Raw genomic sequence first — 22,855 nt, forward strand, 5'->3', positions numbered from 1 at the left:
AAACATGGAGATTTAACAGTTTAAACATGGAGATTTAACATTTTAAACATTCGGATTTAACATTTTAAACATGCAGATTTAACATTTTAAACATGTAGATTTAACAGTTTAAACATGCAGATTTAACATTTTAAACATATAGATTTAACAGTTTAAACATGGAGATTTAACATTTTAAACATTTAGATTTAACATTTTAAACATGGAGATTTAACAGTTTAAACATGCAGATTTAACAGTTTAAACATGTAGATTTAAAAGTTTAAACATGTAGATTTAAAAGTTTAAACATGGAGATTTAACAGTTTAAACATGGAGATTTAACATTTTAAACATGGAGATTTAACAGTTTAAACATGCAGATTTAACAGTTTAAACATGTAGATTTAACAGTTTAAACATGGAGATTTAACAGTTTAAACATGGAGATTTAACATTTTAAACATGCAGATTTAACATTTTAAACATGTAGATTTAACATTTTAAACATGTAGATTTAACAGTTTAAACATGCAGATTTAACAGTTTAAACATGTAGATTTAACAGTTTAAACATGGAGATTTAACAGTTTAAACATGGAGATTTAACATTTTAAACATGTAGATTTAACAGTTTAAACATGGAGATTTAACATTTTAAACATGTGGATTTAACATTTTAAACATGCGGATTTAACATTTTAAACATGTAGATTTAAAAGTTTAAACATGTAGATTTAACAGTTTAAACATGTAGATTTAACATTTTAAACATGTAGATTTAAAAGTTTAAACATGTAGATTTAAAAGTTTAAACATGTAGATTTAACAGTTTAAACATGCAGATTTAACATTTTAAACATGTAGATTTAACAGTTTAAACATGTAGATTTAACATTTTAAACATGGAGATTTAACAGTTTAAACATGCAGATTTAACATTTTAAACATGTAGATTTAACATTTTAAATATGTAGATTTAACAGTTTAAACATGTAGATTTAACATTTTAAACATGTAGATTTAACAGTTTAAACATGTAGATTTAACAGTTTAAACATGTAGATTTAACATTTTAAACATGGAGATTTAACAGTTTAAACATGGAGATTTAACATTTTAAACATGCGGATTTAACATTTTAAACATGCAGATTTAACATTTTAAACATGTAGATTTAACAGTTTAAACATGGAGATTTAACATTTTAAACATGCAGATTTAACAGTTTAAACATGCAGATTTAACATTTTAAACATGCAGATTTAACATTTTAAACATGTAGATTTAACAGTTTAAACATGTAGATTTAACATTTTAAACATTTAGATTTAACATTTTAAACATGCAGATTTAACATTTTAAACATGGAGATTTAACATTTTAAACATGGAGATTTAACATTTTAAACATGGAGATTTAACATTTTAAACATGCAGATTTAACATTTTAAACATGCAGATTTAACATTTTAAACATGTAGATTTAACATTTTAAACATGTAGATTTAACAGTTTAAACATGCAGATTTAACATTTTAAACATGGAAATTTAACATTTTAAACTTGTAGATTTAACAGTTTAAACATGTAGATTTAACATTTGAAACATGTAGATTTAACACTGGATTTAAAAGGTAAATGGACTGCACTTATTTAGCACATTTTCTCCACCTTCATGGTGTCCAAAGCACTTTCCAAAACCACCAGGTCCAACTGGGACCAGTTTAGGGTTCAGTGTCTTCCATGGACACTTGGACATATGGACAGTCAGAGCCAGGATTCGAACCACCAACCCTTTGGTTATTGGACGAGCTGCTCTACCAACTCTACCAACCCCTTAATTTACAAGTTTAAAATGTTAAATTGTCAAATGTTTACTTTTTAATAACGTTTTTATTAAAAAAAAAAAAAAAAAAGCAAAAATGCCATTATTTCAACATTACGGTCTTTGCAATTTAAACGACACCACATTGTTTTTCAATTTACAGTTTTATTTTCGAATAACAATAGAAATCCATCATTTCTACATACAAATCTGGTTTTGTTCACATACTCTTCCTGTAAAAACTACAGCTATATTTGATTTAATCGTTAACACAAAAATCTCTTCAAATAAACAACTTTGCATTGTATTGTCACTTACAGTTTTTTTATGTTGCAATTTTACAACTTTTTGGTGTTAATTCTACAGTCATTTTTTACAGTGTGAAATAAATATGCGATATGAAATAAAATCACTCTGTGTGGGTCGTTCTGAGAGTATGATGCTGCTTCTGTTACGGGAAGAGCTGTGTATCTTAGTAAGGATGTGCTCATGGCTTTAGGCACCCGGCAATAGGATTTCTTCACAGTGTGAAACATCTTCCCAAAGTGGGACCATGACCTGTGTTGACGTTTCTACATAATGCCATGTGGACCATGTGAAAAGTCTTTTCACTGAGTAGATTGTAGCTTTTTCCTCCAAATAGGAATTGACTGAGTGAAGCACGCAGACAGTACTTTGGATATTTTACTTCCTCAGATGGTGAGAGGTGGAATTGTTATTAAACCGTGGTGCATACAGGGTCAACCAATTTACTCAGGTTATTTTGAGCTCACCGGCTGCAGCATGATTGGTCAAGCGTGGGTTACAGCCATAGCCGCAGCCATATCTTTGACAGCCCTATTTTGTTTTGAAAAGCATAATGTCGTTATCGCACTCATATCTCCTTGGACTCGTCTGATGATGATGTTGATGTGGATGACAGCGGTGGCAGCAGTCAGCCCGGAATATGTTTTGTTTTCATAAATCTTGGCAGAGGTTGGATCTAAATGCACGTACAAGCATTCACACATTCACACAGCTAGCATGGCTGAAAATCTCAGCACTTTGTTATTTCACTGTTTCTCCCTATAACATTGGTGTGTGAGTAGCTTGGAAATTATTTAGTTCAGTGCGAATCTAGTTTTGCCACATGCATCACCAGGCTGAAAATGTGGCTAGCCTGTTCATTGCTCTTGAACATCTTAGTGTACATATACTGTCTTTTAGAGTCTTAAAGCACAAAACACACTTTAAGTCACTGTTCCATGTGAGCTCGCTTGCATCAGGGATGACGCAGACCAAAACATTAGCTTTCAAAGATAGCCATGTAGGTGTCATGGAGAACTTAAATGAATAATTAAACCTATTCTTCTGAACACTTCCCTATTAACGGAAAAAAATAAGTACATGTTCTCAAGTAAGCAGGTCTTCACTGTGTGTGCAACCATAGCTGAAAGCAATGCCTCCTGGGTAATGTGCAAAGACCATGAGCTAATGTAACATCTAAGCAACTGTACCAAGTAGTTATATTCTATTATTACTGGATTAAAGTCAAAACTAAGTATTTTTACGTGTAAGTACAAATTTACAATAGCTGTATTTCACATTTCATGCTTTTTATTCTCCTCTATTATTTAATATTGTATATACTTTTACTCCATTTAAAAGCTTTAGCTTCTTTTTGTAGGTTAACCCCCCCCCGCCCCATGCAATACCTGAAAGCTGAAAACAGGCTTGTTTTTAATGTTTAACAGTCTGATCACATTCAAGGTGTACAAGTATATTTGCATCAGTTGTTAATCCGTATTACAGAAAGATCCCCCCAAAACCATTCCCAAAATGTTTCTTTGCCCATCTTATTACTAGATCTTGCAATCCTCCAAATTTGAAGAAAATCGGATAAAAACTGATAAAATGGCGACCCAATGAGCGTGAAAATGTGTGCACAATTTTATTGTTATAAGAGAGCAAAATGATTGTACATAATGTTTTGTAACACAATAAATAATTCCTACTCAACTCCTGTGTCTTTTTTATTACAAAACACACACATCACATTGCTTTTCATTTATTGATCATTTTTGTTGAACAGCTGTTTGATTATCAATTCTTATTTTCTGTATTAAGACAGTCAACCATTTTGTTCTGAAAACCCTTCTTTTACAGCCCTTTAATTGTAATAATAGAATGGGAACCTGTTATTTCAGTATTATTATGACTAAATATGCACAACTAGACATATTTTGGTATGCTCCCTGGCTGCAGAAAATTTGGGAACAATGTGTCAAACGGATGTTTACGTCAAACCGCATGTTTTCAATGGCGCGTTGTTCATCCAAATTCATGTAGTGTCCATACACCAATATACTTCCATCAATAATATGGCGTATATGCCTTATAGATATATTGTTATAACTTGTTCATAAATGTTTCTTTCCTCCTGTACCAGGAAGACTTAGTTACAGATCCATGTGGTAAGCCAGATTTCCATTCCAATCTTGTAGAGTCTGTACACCAAGTAGTGTCCGTACACCAGATTCAAAATATGTGGGTCTAATTTTACTGTTTCTGTCAATATATGGAATTTTTCAGCACACATGCTTTGGACATGACATCTATGCAATAAACAATGCATGATTATCCTGAGTGCTGAAACATTTGTATATCTTTGTAAGCATTAAATATGGAGGCCATTAGGCTGTAGTGTCCGTACACCCAAGAATTTCTGATTTGACAGGGGTATAAGCCTGACAAATTTTTAGTAGACACCATAATACAAAAATATTTTGGACTTTAAAAGAGAAATATCAGACAAATAAAATGGCCTGTCTGATTTTTTGATAGAGCATAATTATTTTTTATCTATATGTGCACCCTTTCTGGTACCCTTGATTGTGATCAGGCCATCAAGGTTAAGGTTCTACACTTCATCATCCCTGTAGGGAAATCCGGCCACAGCATTTTTCCCACCAAATACACACAGCACCACTAGCATTAGCAATTAGCACATAAGGACCCATGGGCTGTCATTGAAGGTGCTCTGGGACCAGCTCCAGATCTTCATCAGTGCTGTGGGGGGTTTTTTAGGTCATGAAAAGTTCACATTTTAGAGATACATGCTTCTCTTTGCATTGCTGTACACTACTGAATACCACCAGTGGATAAAGTAGTTTAAATTTAATCAACCTCCTTAGCACGTACGTTAAAATGAAAAACAAAATAAAGACATTAGATCAAAAACATATTATTTATTAAAACATTGACTGGGGCTGTTTTACTGCATGACTTTTAATACTTATAAGTATACTTGTAAGTATATTTTGCCAATAATGCTTTACTTAAGACAATGTTTTTCAACCTTTGGGTCGCCTGGAGTTCAAATGGGGTCGCCTGAAATTTCTAGTAATTGATAAAAATAAAAAAAATAAAAAAGTACTGATGAAAATATATATGGTGAGTTGACAGAGACAATTCTAATCCATAAAAGACATGACAAACTGTGAAGCTGAAACTGAAGCACTGTGGTTCTGTTTATCTTTCAGATGTTCATTGTGGTCAGTTTCAGATGCTGCAGCTCTTTCATAATTCATAGTTTGAGTTCTTTTTTGTTCAGTATTAACTTTCAACCTTGTAAATCCAAGCTGGACTGACTGTACATATCCTGACCAAGGAAAATCAAATTCTCACTTTGTGCAGTAATCTACACCTGGATTTACTGCCTCCATTCATAATAATATACATTATATGGACTAAATGTCATCTAAAATTAGTGTTTATTGGCAGCATAGTATAACAAACTATTACATGATCAAAAACAAATTAATTTTAATCTACACCTGGCTTTTCTGCCTACGTCCATAATAATATACATTATATAGACTAAATGTTGTCTAAAATTACTGTTTATTTGCAACATAGTATAGCAAACTATTACATGAGCAAAAACAAATTAATTTTAGCAAAAAAAAAATCTCTCCGTTTTAAATGTCTGGGGTCACGAGACAAAAAATGTTGCAAACAACTGACTTAAGAAATGTTTTGAATGCAGGGTTGAACATTTTCACATTGTAGCATCTATACATTTACAGACAATCATTCGGAATAATTCTTCTGCTACAGCTATTTATGATCCTGCTCATGATCCTGCATGAACAAGATCGACAGAGGATTTATCAAATCTTAATTATGCAAAGGTGTCAGACGGTTTCACTGTCTATCTATCTGAAATATGAGCTCTTATAATCTCATCCACGCCATATCCTGTTAGTCACCGAGGACAGACGTCTCCTAATCAATGTCAGGATGAAATACGTCTCCTCTTCTGCATTTGGTTTTCTCTTTTACTTTTGATTACGTCTGAATCCTGGCTCGAACCTTGACTTTCTCAAGCCACTGCATCTCATTGAAAAGTTAAATCTTTCTTTTGGAGTTATGTTTTTTTTCTTTTTTTTTTTAACATTATGAAGTCTGTTGAAAATGAAGAAACTATAAAAGCTGGCATGGTTAACCGTGGCTGGCAATAAAAAAATATAAAGCGAATGCTTGTGTTTGACTCGCAGGAAGCTGAGAAAAATGGATTTTAATTGGAAATCAATAGGCTGGGGTTGACCGTGCACATCTGCCTGCGTTTTGATGATCCCCTCACGTGTAATATCTCCACCCAGAACAGAGGATTAGACTCTAAATAGGTTTTTAATAAGCAAGGAAGTCATTGTGAGGTAATTATCCAGCATCTCAGTAGATTTTGCGGTATTAGTCTCATTTCTCTTCCCTTCCACGCTGCAGAGTGATAGCTACATCTGAGAAGCCCAAGCCTATGGTGTTGAGAAAACACATGAACTCAACTGGTGATCTGACAGGCATTTCCCAGAACTGATGTGTGTGTGTCCGCGGTGTGAGAATATTTGGTGTGTGGGCGGTTTGCAGTGGCAGTCGGAATGGTGTGTATGCGTGTGCCTGACTGCGAGCCTGTGTGCACGCATCACTGTGGTTGGCTGTGTTCAACTAAGTGGGATCCATTTCAGTGTTGACGGTAAAGACGGGTTTCATGTAGCAACTCTAAATTGCTGCCAGTCCATCCATGAAACTGGTAGCAAACAGCAGACATGGTGTGATGATAAACATGAATAATAAACAGGGTTTTGCAGAGGCACTGTTGAGAGAGAGGAAAAGAGAGGGAGCAAGAGAGCCGAGCATCTCTGGTGATTTGTATGAGTGGAAGGCCCATCCTCTGAAGGTGAACGTGCAGCGGTGTGATAGAATAACATTGCTTTTTAATCAAGGTGTGTATGGCGTCGCATTGGTAAGAGATTTATCGCTGAATTGCTTTCAGTCAGTGTTACCTGAAGGAACCCTCCGTATTCTCTCAGCCAATGGGCGACAGGGGTGTAAGAAAATATCGACATCGCAGTATATCGCGATATTTCACTTCACGATACTGTGTCGATATTCAAAAGTACTGTATCGATATTTTTAGGTGTTTATTCAAATGCAGGTATGGTGGAGGTTCAATTTTGTTTTTTCGTTTTTCATGCTCTTTAATTTCTATATTCACATGGGTATTTGGTTCTGTTGTTTGTATACTACAAAAGTACTACAGTGATATGTGTATATGTGTGCTAGCATGTCATACATGTAGTTTTTTGAAATTGATAACACTGTTTTGTTAAATAATAGATAATTCAATCATCCTAAAAGCACTTTTTACTGTCTGAAAGAGGCAAATGTTTGTTTTTACCTCAGCCAGGAGGTATTGTGATTGCTTTGCTTTGTGTGCGTGCATGCGTGTTTGTTTGTTTGTGTGCGTGTGTGTTTGTTTGTTTGTTTGTTTGTTTGTTTGTTAGCAAGATAACTCAAAAAGTTATGGACAGATTTTCATGAAATTTTCAGGAAATGTTGATACTGGCACAAGGAAGAAATGATTAAATTTTGGTGGTGATCAGGAGGAGGGGGGTTTGGTCCAATCAGAAGGAGGAGTGGACTCGCATCATCAGAATGAACACAAATGAAGGAAAAAATGAAAAAAAATTCACAATAATGATGAAAATACAAAAATGAAATGAACACAAATGAAGAAAATAATGAACAAAATGCACAAAAATGAACAAAATACAAAAATTAAATGAACACAATTAAAGAAAATAATGAACAAAATGCACAAAAATGAAGAAAATACAGAAATTAAATGAACACAAATGAAGGAAATAATGAACAAAATGCACAAACATGATGAAAATATAAAAATTAAATGAACAAAAATGAAGGAAATAATGAACAAAATGCACAAACATGATGAAAATACAGAAATTAAATGAACACAAATGAAGGAAATAATGAACAAAATGCACAAAAATGAAGAAAATACAAAAATAAAATAAACACAAATGAAGGAAATAATGAACAAAATGCACAAAAATGATGAAAATATAAAATGAAATAGACAAATGAAGAAAAAAATTAACAAAATGCACAAAAATGACAAAAATACAAAAATAAAATGAACACAAATGAAGAAAATATAAAAAATTAAATGAACACAAATGTAGAAAATAATGAACAAAATGCACAAAAATGAAGAAAATATAAATATTGAACAAAATTAAGAAAAATGAAGAAATTAATGAAGAAAATGAAGAAAATATAAAAACAAAATGAACAAAAATGAAGAAAATATTGAACAAAATGAACAAAAATGAATATAAAACAAAATGAAGAAAAATGAAGAATATAAAACAAAATGAGGAAAAATGAAGAAAATAATGAACAAAATGAAAAAAATGAAGAGAATATAAAAACAAAATGAAGAAAAATGAAGAAAATAATGAACAAAATGAAGGGGGGGGTCAGATCTCTCTTGGTGGAGGTCAGTGCTTTTCTTCTTTTTTTGGGAATGCACAAAAATAATGTTCTGATGTTGGATGATTCAGGGACTGAACACTATGTATACTTTTCACAGTAGAATACGAACATTTAAGCAGGATCTTAAACTGTAATGTCTGCAAAACATTATTTATATATTTACTTGTGTGTTTTTTGTTTTGTTTTTTTTGTACTGTGTACTGTGTTAAAACTTTATTTATCCAAATGCTGCACTATAACTTTTTCCTAGAAAATAATCTTTTAAAAAAAGAAACAAAACAAAAATATCGCCTTGTTCATAGTATCGTGATATATCGTTATATATTGTATCGTGATCCTAGTATTGTGATTTGTATTGTATCACCAGATTCTTGCCGATACACAGCCCTAATGGGCAACGGATGGCAGAGAAAGAAAGTTTTAAACAAACACTTAATAAAGAAACTAATCCTAAAAAAATCTCAGACAAAGCGTCTAAGTGCAGCGTAGACAGCAAACAGGGGAGTTCAAATTGACTTTGTTTGTTTGGGGTTTTTTTTATTTGTAGTGTAGAATTCAGCCAATAACTCATGTTAGACTTAGTTATTACCTTCACAGTCTTCTCCAAGTGCAAGCAGTTCCAGGGCTTTCAGCTGCGACAGTAATATAAGTCAATAGCTTATCTTCCTATCTCTCCTCATTAGTGAAATCTCCAGGCCACCATGCTGCAGATTATTGTTTTGTTTTGGAAGATTGCGATCTCTCAAGCACTTTGCAAGAGCTGTTAAAACACCATTTCCTTCACCGGCATCTCTCTTTAAGTCATTTTGGATGAGTGTTTTCTGGTCGCTGGATGTTTTTTATGGTTATAGTCAGGGAATTACGCATTTGTTGTGCTGGCAATAGCAGGGGTGGATTTATGTATTGTGTTGGTTTTCTCAACTTAAGCAACTTTAAGACTACCAAACATTATTAGGTTAGTATATCTAGTTTTGAGAAAGATGGCAAGAACATTTGAAAGCCTTTATGAATTATTAAATAGTTGTGTTGCCATGTTTATGTGCTTTTAAATAAAGTCAAAAGGGAGTAGATTACATACAGTCTGACCAGTGTTCTAAAATCTACAACCACATTCATATGTCATATCAGTCAAATAATTAGAATGATTTTTAATATGTTTATGTGAAGATGTATGCAGGTAGTTCATTCATGGTATTTTGTGGTTCAGCGTGTTGCCACTAGAGCTCACTCTTAAGCAGAACAATCCACTCAGTGAGAGTAATCTCATTCTTCCCACAGTCCTGCACCCTGTTTCCTTTACATATCTGCTTACACACTGAGATGCATTTATATTTTGGCAATGTGATTCTTCCCTACTATATTTGGATCCATTTAACGGGGCTTCTCCTGCTTAATGTATCTATTAGTTGTAGTGCTGTGTAACCCTTTACAGCCCTCTGTTGACTGCACTACTCTTGTCCTTCAGCTGATGCCTAAAAAGTCTATCAGATGACTGCAGCTGATCCAGAATGCTGCTACTCCAGTCCTCACTAAGACCAAGAGAGTGGACCACATCAGTCCAGTTCTCAGGTCTCTACACTGGCTCCCTGTCTCTCAGAGAATAGACTTTAAAATTCCCTTGCTAGCATATAAAGCACTGAATGGTTTAGGCCACAGGTGTCAAACATGCGGCCCGGGGGCCAAATCCGGCCCACCAAAGGGTCCAGTCCGGCCCTTTGAATGAATGTGTGAAATGCAAAAATACAGGGTGGGGAAGAAAAATTTACAATATTTTGAGGCAGGGATTGAAAGACAGTGTATGACCAATTAGTTTATTGAAAGTCATGAGAATTTATTTGCCACAAAAAAATTACATAATAGAAAATGTTTTTATTCTATGTGTCCTCCTTCTTTCTCAATAACTGCCTTCACACGCTTCCTGAAACTTGTGCAAGTGTTCCTCAAATATTCGGGTGACAACTTCTCCCATTCTTCTTTAATAGTATCTTCCAGACTTTCTCGTAATAGTTTTGCTCATAGTCATTCTCTTCTTTCCATTATAAACAGTCTTTATGGACACTCCAACTATTTTTGAAATCTCCTTTGGTGTGACGAGTGCATTCAGCAAATCACACACTCTTTGACGTTTGCTTTCCTGATTACTCATATGGGCAAAAGTTTCTGAAAAGGTATGGATAATAGTGTTAGGTATGATTATGACATCAGTATATGTTTGGTTTCAAAACAATTGACGTAGTGCCTGCTGAGAAAAAACAATCTAAATGTTCATTGTAAATTTTGCTTCCCCACCCTGTAGGTATTAAGAAATTAATAATTCTTTTAGTTCCGGTTCCACATTGAGACCAATTCAATCTCCAGTGGGTCAGACCAGTAAAATACTATCATAATAACATATAAATAATGACAACTCTACATTTTTCCCTTTGTAAATGTAAATATTTTCATGTATTTACACTAAAACAAAGTATAATTTCACCAAAAAAATGTGAATAATCTGAACAAATGTGGAGAACCTGAAATGTCTTAAGAAAAATAAGTGCGATTTTAACAATATTCTGCCTGATACTAAATGTTTTGCGTATTTGTAGATCCACTGCGATCTGTACGTTATAATGAACATGTGTTAATGATAAACTGAGACCGAATATTGTTAAAATTACACTTATTCTTTCAGTTTGTTCCAGTTATTCACATTGTTTGAGAGGACAGTTTGTAGATGTAAACATTTTCCTTGTTCAATTTGACTTTTTTCACTGTAAAATATAGTGTAAATGTTAGTTTGGAGTTGACATTATTTATATATTATCATGTTATTATTTTACTGGTTCGGCCCACTGCAGATCAAATTAAGCTGAATGTGGCCCCTGATCTAAAATGAGTTTGACACTGCCGGTTTAGGCCCAAAATACATCAGAGACCTTCTAGTCCAGTGTGAACCATCCAGACCATTCAGGTCATCTGGTGCAGGTCTGCTCTGTGTTCCAAAAGTCAGAACTAAACATGGAGAATCAGCGTTCAGTTCTTATGTGGCGTATATCTGGAACAAACTACCAGAAAATGTCAGGTCTGATATCTGAGTTCTTTAAAGTCCAGGTTAAAGACTCACCTGTTCACTGCTGCCTTTGACTAAAAGGCTTTTGACTTTTTAAATTTTATATTCTCTTTCGAAACTCTGCACTGCAACTCTTACTTTAATATGTGTATGTTTTTGTATTTTTGTATTTTATGTGTTGTTTTCTTACTTGCACCTTTTACATGTTTCTTTTATAATGTTTTAAATGTGTTTCTTTTTCCCTGTCATTGTATTTCAGTGTCCTGTGTGAAGCACTTTGAATTGCCTTGTTGCTGAAATGTGCGATACAAATAAACTTGCCTTGCCTTGATGTTGAAAAGCTGAAACCCCCAAAGTTGTTTCCTCTGCCACCCTCACAAAGCTAGTTTAATGTAGCTGAGGCACGTCTCTCAATAAGCCTCTTAAGTTCAGTTCTATGTGTTGCACTTGAAGGAAAGAAAATCTTTGTTTTCTCAATCTAGTCATGCTGATGATGCAGCTAAAAAAAACCAAAAAAAAACCAATGAATATATTAAAAGTGTCGTAACAGTCTGCCAGCGCTCTCCAGGAAATTGCTGTTGCTCTTTGTGTGCACAGGTGTATGTTTGTGAATCTTTGGAGTTGGATGGGGATACCATGGGAAGGAGAACAAAGTCACGCAGGCCCAGACACTTCTGAGCAGAAAGAGCTCTGTCATGAAAGTAATATGACAAGTGTTCACTTTTGCTGTCACAAGACCCAGGGAAACCATCCCTCGTTACAAGGCGGCGACAAGTTCAGGCAACAAAGGACAGGTAAATTGACAGGACAAGCGGATATAGAATGAGTTGAAAGCGGTTTAGAGAGAGTTAGAGAACACCCAAGGGACAGTGTGGGCAGTGGGTAGCGGGAGAGAAAAAGGGTGAGAGATAGACTTAGAGGAGAGTAATAATGAAGAATGAGAGTGAGTGGGAGGGAGCTGTCAAAGCAGAAAGAAAGTGATCAAGTAGGTGTGCAGCTCCAAGGGAGTTACAGGAATGAAGGGACAAGGTTGGCGAGGAAAGAAGCGAGGAGCGACTGTTTTAATAACTTCAACTTAGTACAGGTCAATTGAGACGAGATCTCCCCAAACACACAGGTGCCTCAATAAAAGCTGTGTGCATCGCATTCAATAAGTCACCATGAAAAACCAATGAAAGCCGTCGAGGCACTGACAGACGTATGAACCAACATATGGATCTCCACACCTCTCTAAGGGCTGTCATTACAGTCATCAAGTGGATCAAAAAGAAATCAATACCAAACAACAGCGGAGCGACTTTATTAGTTCGTCTTCAACTGGGTTAATTAGGTTCTCAGCGACTGCAAAATACAGGGATATGAGGCCGTCCAAGGGTTTTTGCCCTCTTAACGTTACCGTCACTTGACGTTTTCCATTTCATCCTCCATCATCCACATCATTCATTCAGTATTACTCCCAGGTGGGAAGAGCTCACCTCAATGGACGTAAGCTAAGACATCACTAAATTAGTTTTTTTCCACTCTGGGCTGCTTGCGTATGTGATGGTATATCATGGGAACCACAGACAGGAGCTATTTAAGGGTTTTATCCATCATTAGATAAACATATTCTTGCAAAGGTCATAATTTTTCACATAGTTGTATTATTTAAATACACAGACTACATCAGAAATATTAGCAGATCAGCACAAATGGCAAACACGGGAATTTCTTCCTACCCATCCACTTGTTGTTCTTGTTGACAGAAGGGCACAGTTCTCCTTGGTGATTCTACACAGGGGTGAGACCAGTGGTTAAATTAGAAACCTTTATGAGCTCCCCTGCTGTTTGGGTCGGTGTCTTCTGGGTAATGTAGTGTACTGCGGGAAGCCAGAAACAACTTTGCTTGATTGGGGAGGGGGTTTCGAGGTCAGGTTCCAACATGTAGAGAAAGAGAGAGAGAGCGACAGAGAGAGAGAGAGAGAGAGAGAGAGAGAGAGAGAGAGAGAGAGAGAGAGAGAGAGAGAGAGAGAGAGAGAGGCATCCCCATATCATTACTATTTCATCATCTCACCTTTAATTAAAAATGAAAAACCTTGACTTCACTTCCGCCCATGTTCAGTATCACCTTGAAATCTGTTTGGTGGGCCAGGTCGTGATGAGCCCTGCTGGCAGGATAAAGCCCCATGAATAAAAAACCTGGTTTCAGATTTGGTTCACAGAGTCACAGCTGATGGATTATTTTTTGTAACCTGATAGTTAATGATTTTCAGAGAAATCTGGGGAATATGTTTGGAGGCTGTAGTTTTGTTGTATTTTAAGAGACGGTCTCATAAACACACGATGCAGCCTGGAGTTTCAATGGATAAATCAATTGTTTATTCTTATATTTTATTCATAAAGTCATGCTGTGAATACAATTGCTTATCCTGCTCTGAAATAAAAATAACAAAAAGGGAAATTTTTAATGCTCTGACTGACACGAGTCATTTGCACACAGAACATGAATATATTTAATGTGTGTCATTTGTATCAGTAGTATGTTTACAGTGGGTTTTTCTAATATGTTAGATGGAACAATGCATCCCTGGCTGTTTTATTTTGCCCTAGATGATCTGTTTGTCACTAAGTTAATACTGAAAATTTAGCAAAACCAGTGTGATACCTTAACCCACAAAGACCCAACGCTACTTTTTCTCTATATCTAACCTTTCTTAAGTGATTTATCACTGTTTATTATCATATTATCCTCTGTCTTCTGTATGTTTTCACTATAAATCTGGTATTTTCTTGCAGTTAATTTACTGACCATAAAAATTTTCATAAAAGCTTAGATTGAAGTTGAGGGTTATTATACCAAAAACAGAGAAAACTGCAGAAAAATCAACGTTTTCAGTAAAATCTATCATTAATTGAACATAAACCCAGTGTTTCCATCCACTGTCATTGATCCAATTCCATGAGTTTTACTGCTGAATCAATGTTGTAGAAGACGACAGTGTTTCCACGGTAACTATGGAGTCTCTGAACATCCAAATGGGTCATATCTGAAGACCATGAAAAGATGAAAAAATGCATTTTACACCAATTATTTCCATGTACTGATAGGATTAGTGGATCAACAGGTATTAATCAGTTTATATCAGTAAATGCTTTTGGTCAGTGAAAGATATTTGGGTCTTTATGGGTTAAAAATAACGTTATTCTTTTACATTTTAATTGTATTCTATCACTGCTACAGTGAACATTGCAATAAACTGACGCACAAAAGCGGTGTGATTTTCTGAAGAGGACAGCCCCTGGGAATATGTTTACAAGTTAGACTTCTTCAGAGGAAGCCTAATTCTTTTCAGCATTTTGTTAATAGTTTACTTGTAAATATGTGTAAAGCACCATTTTCTGTAAAAGCACAATGTGTAATAGTCACTTTGTGCAGATGCTGTATGCAAAGCCCATTTCATTATTGTGAGTCCATGTATTTCTTAGAGGGGACAAAGGGGATTTGGGAAGACCTTGTCAAGACAATATGTTAAATTAATTTAACACAGCAGATTACCCATTTGCCTCAAGGGTTTAGACTGAATAAAAAAGGAAGAAAAATGAACAAGGACAAAATGTCAAATCCAGTTTGGACTTTATGATGGGCTGGATTTGACTATACAGTTAGAGGAGTGATTAAAACTTAAGGAAATGATGAAAATAATATCAACTTGAAGTCACAGTGCATATGCATATGTGTTGGTTTTATGAACGTGTCCCTCAAAAAACATGATCGTGCAGACCAAGGAGAGGGAGTGGGAAAAACTATGTGTTAATTGAGTAAAATTATTTTCAGTCTCCACCCTGTTCCTAAAGGAGTCGTCTGGAACGACACTGTTGGCAGAGTAAAAAGACAGGCGTATTTGACAGGGGAAATTGAGGAAAAGGTGGCATGACCTAAGGAGACACACAAATGAGAAGTCACATTTAATAAAGTCTGTGCAATTCAAAGAGGTGGAGATCCTGACAAGGAAAATACCCTTAAGACCTTTAGCAAAAACCATACAGAAGAAAAAGAAACAGGGGTCAGCAGAGGTGGTCACTATCCTATAACGTCCTATATCTACCACTCAACTCCTATAGGTTATAGCATTCATAGGCAACGTTTTATTTTCATAATTTTTCTTTTTTTTTTTAAACCCATGACATTCAGGGTGAACTGTTGTACGCTGTCCATGGTGCTGAATGGTGAAAACACAAGAAAGTGTAACCTTCTATCTTATTGTCCTGACCACTTCTCCTTGATCTTTATGGAAAACTGAGGTCAAGGAAAGATAGAAAAGAGAATTCAAAAGGACCAAGGAAAAGATACACCAGTGCTGAAAGAATCGTACTTCACTTACATGTGATGGATGGTTTTGTGGTACAACTATAATGTTATGAAGACACATCTTGGATCATTCACCCAGCAGCTCTGTTCTTTAGTTCTGCATTGAAATGGGTATATTCCATGCGTGTACATGACAACTTTTATTCCTGGTTTAAACTGATTAAAGGTTAGATCCTATTTCAGATGCCCATGTAAACACCTTATTCCAGTTGAAAAAGAAAAGTTCGGATTAAATTTAAACCTGATTAAAGTCACTGGTTTAATCCACTTTTGAATCTGGTCTAAATTCTTCCTGGGACATGTAAACCCTGTATTCTGTTTGGAATTTATTCCTGCCATTCTGCACATGCTCGTTGTCTTGTCCTGTGGTGATGACGCACACATTCTGCGCTGGTGGAAGAATATGCACTGCAGTCTAGACTTCCCAAACCGTTCCAGTGGGCTATTCTGATGGGATCTACCAGCCTGGAAAACCCTGAAGGAAGAGTTCAACACTTGTTTTTTTTATTCATTCATTTGTCATGCACTAATGAGTTCGATAAGTGGGCAAATCAGTTTGCACTGCAGTGCACCGATTGCCTTGTTCTTGCAGCCTTTCTGTTTGCTTAGCTTAGCCTAGCTTAGCATAATGGCTTCATTCCTATGGTCAGACGTAGCCAGGCTTTTATAGGTGATTTGTAGTATTTTATGAGTAATTTTGTGAAATTCAGTTCTCCCTAACCATTCCTTTAGTCCGCTGGGGTCAATATGATCACAAACTGAGGCTCAAATCATGGCCATGTGACTTAATGCACTAATAAAATCTTGGGAAATAAAAACTAATGCAAAGCTAAAATGGTAAAGCAAAGCTAATTTAGCGCATGCATCCCTTCCAACAAAAAGATTTTCCAACTTCTGTCAACACAACAGTCCCAAGATTGTATGAGTGCAGTAAGTTGCAGATCAAAAGAAATAATTAGGGAGAATCAGATTTCACAAAATCATTTACAAAAGACAACAAATCACCTTTAAAAAACTGGCTACATGTGACCATGGAAATGCAATGGCTATGCTAAGCTAAGCTAACAGAAGGGCTGCCAGAACCCAATAAACGTTTTTCATGTAAACCTTTATTCGGATTTAACATTTCCATGTAAACAGAAGAGAAAGTACCTCAGTTCCGGATTAATTTCTTCTGTAAAAATAAATCGGATTTAAAAAACATCATGTAACCGTACCCAGTGTGGTTAAAATATGACATTATTGTCAAGTCAAGTCACACTGACACTCTAGTCTGTTCCTATCTGATAATGTGAATCCTGAAAATGTAGGCACAATAAGGATAATGTTAATATGTCTACAAATCCATTAGCATTCATGAAAGTGGTCATTCATGAGTTTATATGTTAAATTAAAAACATCATCTGCCCACATTAATATTATTTTAAACCCCTAATACACATATGGTGACTGCATTTCTCCTGCTGCAGAAGATTCAGTTCACACTTCAGTGTTTACAGTTAAGTTATATATAAGCATCTGTGATCGAAGGAGCCAAAAATGAATGAATGATATTTATGCTGGATGTGATACAATGTTCAAAATGAAGATATAACAAGCACAAGCTCCACTGCATTAACTGACATTTTACACCAACAGTAGAGACATGTTCATACTCACCTGTTCTTTAAAGTTCAGAACACATCAGTTTATCAGACAGTTGTGGCATACGATGGGAATGCACGTCCTGTCTTTCAGGTTGATCATTTGTTTTTGTGAAAAGTCGGGTTTGTCAGTGTTGCTGCTGTATTGAATTGTGGGAAGGCGTTTCTCCTCTCCATAATGTAAAATAAAGGACTCAGGGTCCGGTGTGGCCTATCCTGAAGGAGACGCTGAAGGAAGTGTTGAAGGGTTTTTCCTGTGTTTTTAAATAATTCAGGCAGCTCTTGTCATGGACTGACACTGAGATACTTACATACTATGTTTCACTCAGTTAGGGTCTTAAGCAAAAAAATGCTTTTTGGGCCTAGAAGCAAATTCTAGCTGTCAGATCCAGGCCAACATGTGCACAAAGACTATTTTGGTGTTTATTAATGACACAATCAATAATACATTGTCTTGTCTGTTGAGTCACAATGTTTGGTTTATGTAAGGTGGAGTAGGTGATTTATGAACAAGACTTTTGTGTTTGAACAAAACAGTCAAATTACAACCATAACAGGTTTATATGTAGTGACAGCAGCTGTGAGAACACACTTAAAACCACAAAAAAAACAACAAATCAACACTATGTACTCTTCTCATTTAGAGCTGTTTTTTGTTTTTTTCTTCTTTTTTTTTTTTTTTTTAATCACTTTGCCTTTTCTTAGACTCTAAAGTAGTTTCTTGGCCGTTTTCATTCCATCTCATCTCTTTCTGTTATTTTGGTTAAATACCATATTTTAGTTTTCATTTCCATGGGACTCTCACTACTCCCTCTAGTGGTCATAAAAACATGCCAGAAGGTTGGTGTAAATCAGTGTTTTTCAACCTTGGGGTCGGGACCCCACATGGGGTCGCCTGGAATTCAAATGGGGTCGCCTGAAATTTCTAGCAGTTGTTAAAAAAAAAAAAAAAAAAATTCTAATAAAAATATATGGTGAGTTGACAGAGATAATCCCAATCCATAAAAGACATGACAAACTGTGAAGCTGAAACTGAAGCACTGTGGTTCTGTTTCTCTGTCAAATGTTCATTGTGGTCAGTTTCAGATGCTGCAGCTCTTTCATTATTCATACTTTCAGTTGTTGTTTGTTCAGTATTAATTGTCAGCCTTGTAAATCCCAGCTGGACTGACTGTACATATCCTGACCAAGGAAAATAAAATTCTCACTTTGTGCAGTAATCTACACCTGGATTTACTGCCTCCGTCCATAATAATATACATTATATGGACTAAATTTAATCTAAAATTAGTGTTTATTGGCAGCATAGTATAACAAACTATTACATGATCAAAAACAAATTAATTTTATCAACAAAAAAAAAAAAATTGGATGTCTGGGGTCACCAGAAATTTGTGATGTTAAAATGGGGTCACGAGCCTAAAAAGGTTGGGAACCACTGGTGTAAATATTGTAGATTCAGTTCATATCTCTACCATCAAGTACATTATCATCCTTGGCAGAACATATTTTAAAGTACTAATACTACGTTCTCTGCATATATATATATGTGTGCATGCGTGCGTGTATGTAGGTTTGTTTTGTATGCATGTTTGTCTATATAGGCCACAGTAAATCCTATCATCTATCTTATTTTTCGGAGGGTGTTATCGGAATCTGTCAGTGCTGTCTGACTTGACTGGTCAAGCAAGTGTTGTGAAATCAGTAAACATGAGCTCTCCTCATTACCAGGCTGCATGACTGGAATCATCATGTTAAAAAAACTACTGCAGAAAAATAATGAAAATGTCAAGCTGGACAAACAACTCATTTAAAGTGTAACTTCACTACCAGCTCTGAGCCCAAGTCAACCCACTGCCTAATTTTCTAAAATGCTAAAATGTGTGCGGGGGGTGGGGTGGGGTGGTGAGGTATGTGACACAGGAGTTGCTCAGTGACAGAGAAAAATGGAGAGTGACTCAGAATCAGAAGTCACCCAGTGGCACAGAGGCCTCCTTTGAAGTGGAGGACTTTACCTCTCTGGAGTCATCTGACGCCAGCTCAAGTGTGGTGGAGGACCTTCCATGGTGGTCCGGGGGCAGCTCAGTTGGCTCAGGCCTCGGGAAAGTAAACGTGTATAACACTGCAAAGAAAAAAAAAACTCCCCTGTGGCCTCCAAAAGCATTTTCTCAGTAGATCACAAGAAAAGAGAACACAATTGCTCACAGGACACCTGCAACTGCAAAAAAAAAAACAAAAAAAACAAAAAAACTCATATATTACCCCCTTTTTGATCAGTTTTTAGATCAGGGGTGTCAAACTCATTTTAGTTCGGGGGCCACATTCAGCCAAATTTGATCTCCAGCGGGCCGGACCAATAAAATAATATCATAATAGCCTATAAATAATGACAACTTCAAATTTTTAAGTGCAAAAAATAACATTAAATGATGAAACTATTTCTATCCAAAACAAAAAAGATGTGAATAACTGAAAAAAACTGAAATTTCTGAAGAAAATAAGTATGATTTGGTCAATATTATGCCTCAACTTATGATTTCTACATGTGCATTACGGATCAGATCTACAAAGACATAAAACAGGCAGAATATTGTTAAAATTACACTTATTTTCCTTTAGACATTCCAGGTTGTTCATATTTGTTCAGGTTATTGATGTTTTATTATTAAAGGATAACAGAATTTAATGTTCTTTGCAATAAATCGAAAAGAAAAAATTGGTGTTGCCATTATTTAGAGGAAAAATATCATATGATTTTTCTCACGTTAAACCAAGAAGAACATTTGGACTCATTATTTCTAGGTTATTATGCTGTTATTTTTGAGTTTGATGCCCTTGACTGTTAATATCTACAGGGTAATTTTTGCATTTTGCACTTTGTAAATTCATCTCACGGGCCAGATTGGACCCTTTGGCGGGCCAGATTTGGCTCCCGGGACGCATGTTTGACACCTGTGTTTTAGATCATGGAAAGAAAAACATTGTGTAAAACCTTGAAGAGTGATTTTCCCAGGTGCTCATTTGTGAAGTCCATTTAAAAAGCTCGAAAAGAAGCTTACCTTGATATTAAATGTATTCTAAAAAATCACTAAAATTAACACAGACAGACAAGAAAAATCACACCAGCACACCCATTTAAACTTAAAAATAAACTAAAACAGAATATTACAGGTTATAATGGTAGATTAGATAAATACAAAAGCTCTGGACAAGTGCAAATCTTGTTCAACCTTGGTAGTGCCCCCTCCCCAAAAAAGTAAAACTGGAATTGTTTTCCATCTGAATACACCTAAGTATCTGCAGGATCAGACACCGTGTGTGTGTGTGTGTGTGTGTGTGTGTGTGTGTGTGTGTGTGTGTGTGTGTGCGTGTGTGTGTGTGTGTGTAGGTGTGTGTGTGTGTGTGTCAGCTTCATTTCAACTTATTTATATTGGACAAAACAAGAGAAGAAAACTGCAAGAAAGTACAAAACAAAACTGGATATGGTTTCATTACTCATAAAATGTTGTTGTGTTATTGGTCTTAGTCACAGTATGACCACCTATAGTCTATAAGCTCTGTGTTTGTCTTGGAGTGGCTGAGCTAATAAATGAGGAGAGCAGGCTGATCCACCTGAGGACCGCAGATTTAATGAAATGGAAAACTTCCACCAAGAGTTGAGCAATTGTTAGTTTGTGTTTGCTGTTATTAATACAGAATGAAGTCAGTGGTATTTAGCATGAACCCTTTCATGCATGAATTATGAGAATCTTAGTCAAGATTTTTTTTTTCTTGAGTGATTTTATTCCTCTTTAGGCATGAAAAAAACAACGCAATTGAAATTTTGGTAACACTTTATTTGAAGGTCTAGTTTATAATGTATTAAGCGCACATTCATAAGACATTATAATGCATTTATAATGCTTTATAAAAGTCATTGTAACAGTTTATGATCATGCACAACAACTTATACCAAGGTTAATAAAATATTATAAGTGTAGGCCTAATGTATTATAAATTCAGCTTTCATAATGTTTTATACATCCATACCAAAGTGACAACAGTGTCTGAAGGAAGAATCTCAAGTCCTGGGATGCAGATGACAAGGAGATTCTTAACCCTTTCATGCATAGTGGTCAGTTATTCTATAGATTTTCTCTTGTATATTCATGGGTTTTGTTGTTTTACTTCCATATCAACCAACAGTGGACGCTTATGCATCATCCCAAACACTGACATTCCTGTAACTTTCCTGTTCTTTTATCTAAATCAATTACTAATTGTTATTAGACTGTAATTAACAGTCTTTTTTTTTTTTTTTCTAAACTACTACTATAAGTGTAGGCATAATGTATTATAAATTCAGCTTTCATCATGTTTTATACATCCGTACCAAAGTGACAACAGTGTTTGAAGGAAGAATCTCAAATCCTCAGTTACAGAACACATTCTAACCATCAGAACTGTAGCCAGTTATAAAGACACAGAGAACTGCTGTGACATGTAGTTTCTGAAACTGAATAATGCCTTTTTATAAACATCAATAATAAGTTACAGGATGACTTTAAGAGCTTTTAGTAAAGTGACAACACTGTCTAAGGTTATTAGCAATTGTATGATATTATAACACAAGTATGATGACGTATGAGCAGTATCTGCTGGCTCTGAGTAAAGTGGAAGTCAAAAATTATACATCCAAGTGTTCTGAATAACTCTTTATTTTGCAAAAACAAAATATTAAAAGAACAGAGACAGTAAATAGAAGTGTTACATGTTGCTTTGTACATAAATAAAAAAATAATGTGGCAGCTCTTTGTTAATTCAAACACAAACTTTAAAAATAAATAAATAAATAAATAAATAAATAAATAAATAAATAAATAAATAAATAAATAAAAATTAAATCCCTAAAATAGATAGGTATAAAGACCAGTGACCAAACCTTATAAAAGTTCCCCACCTGAAGTCTAAATTCCTTCACACTGCTTCTGTGCCAGAATCCAAATCACCCAATGTTTATCCGATACTTTAAACTTAAAACCAAGCATCTGAGGAACTCAACAATGCACTTTCAAGAACAAACCATAAGCTTAATTTACATTTGATTGGTTTTCCCCTGTAAGTCGCTTTGGAAAAAAAGTGTCTGCCAAATGCATAAACATAAACATAAACATTTAATGTGCAATGGGC

Source organism: Sphaeramia orbicularis, chromosome 17, assembly GCF_902148855.1.
Source record: "Sphaeramia orbicularis chromosome 17, fSphaOr1.1, whole genome shotgun sequence".
NCBI lineage: Eukaryota > Metazoa > Chordata > Actinopteri > Kurtiformes > Apogonidae > Sphaeramia > Sphaeramia orbicularis.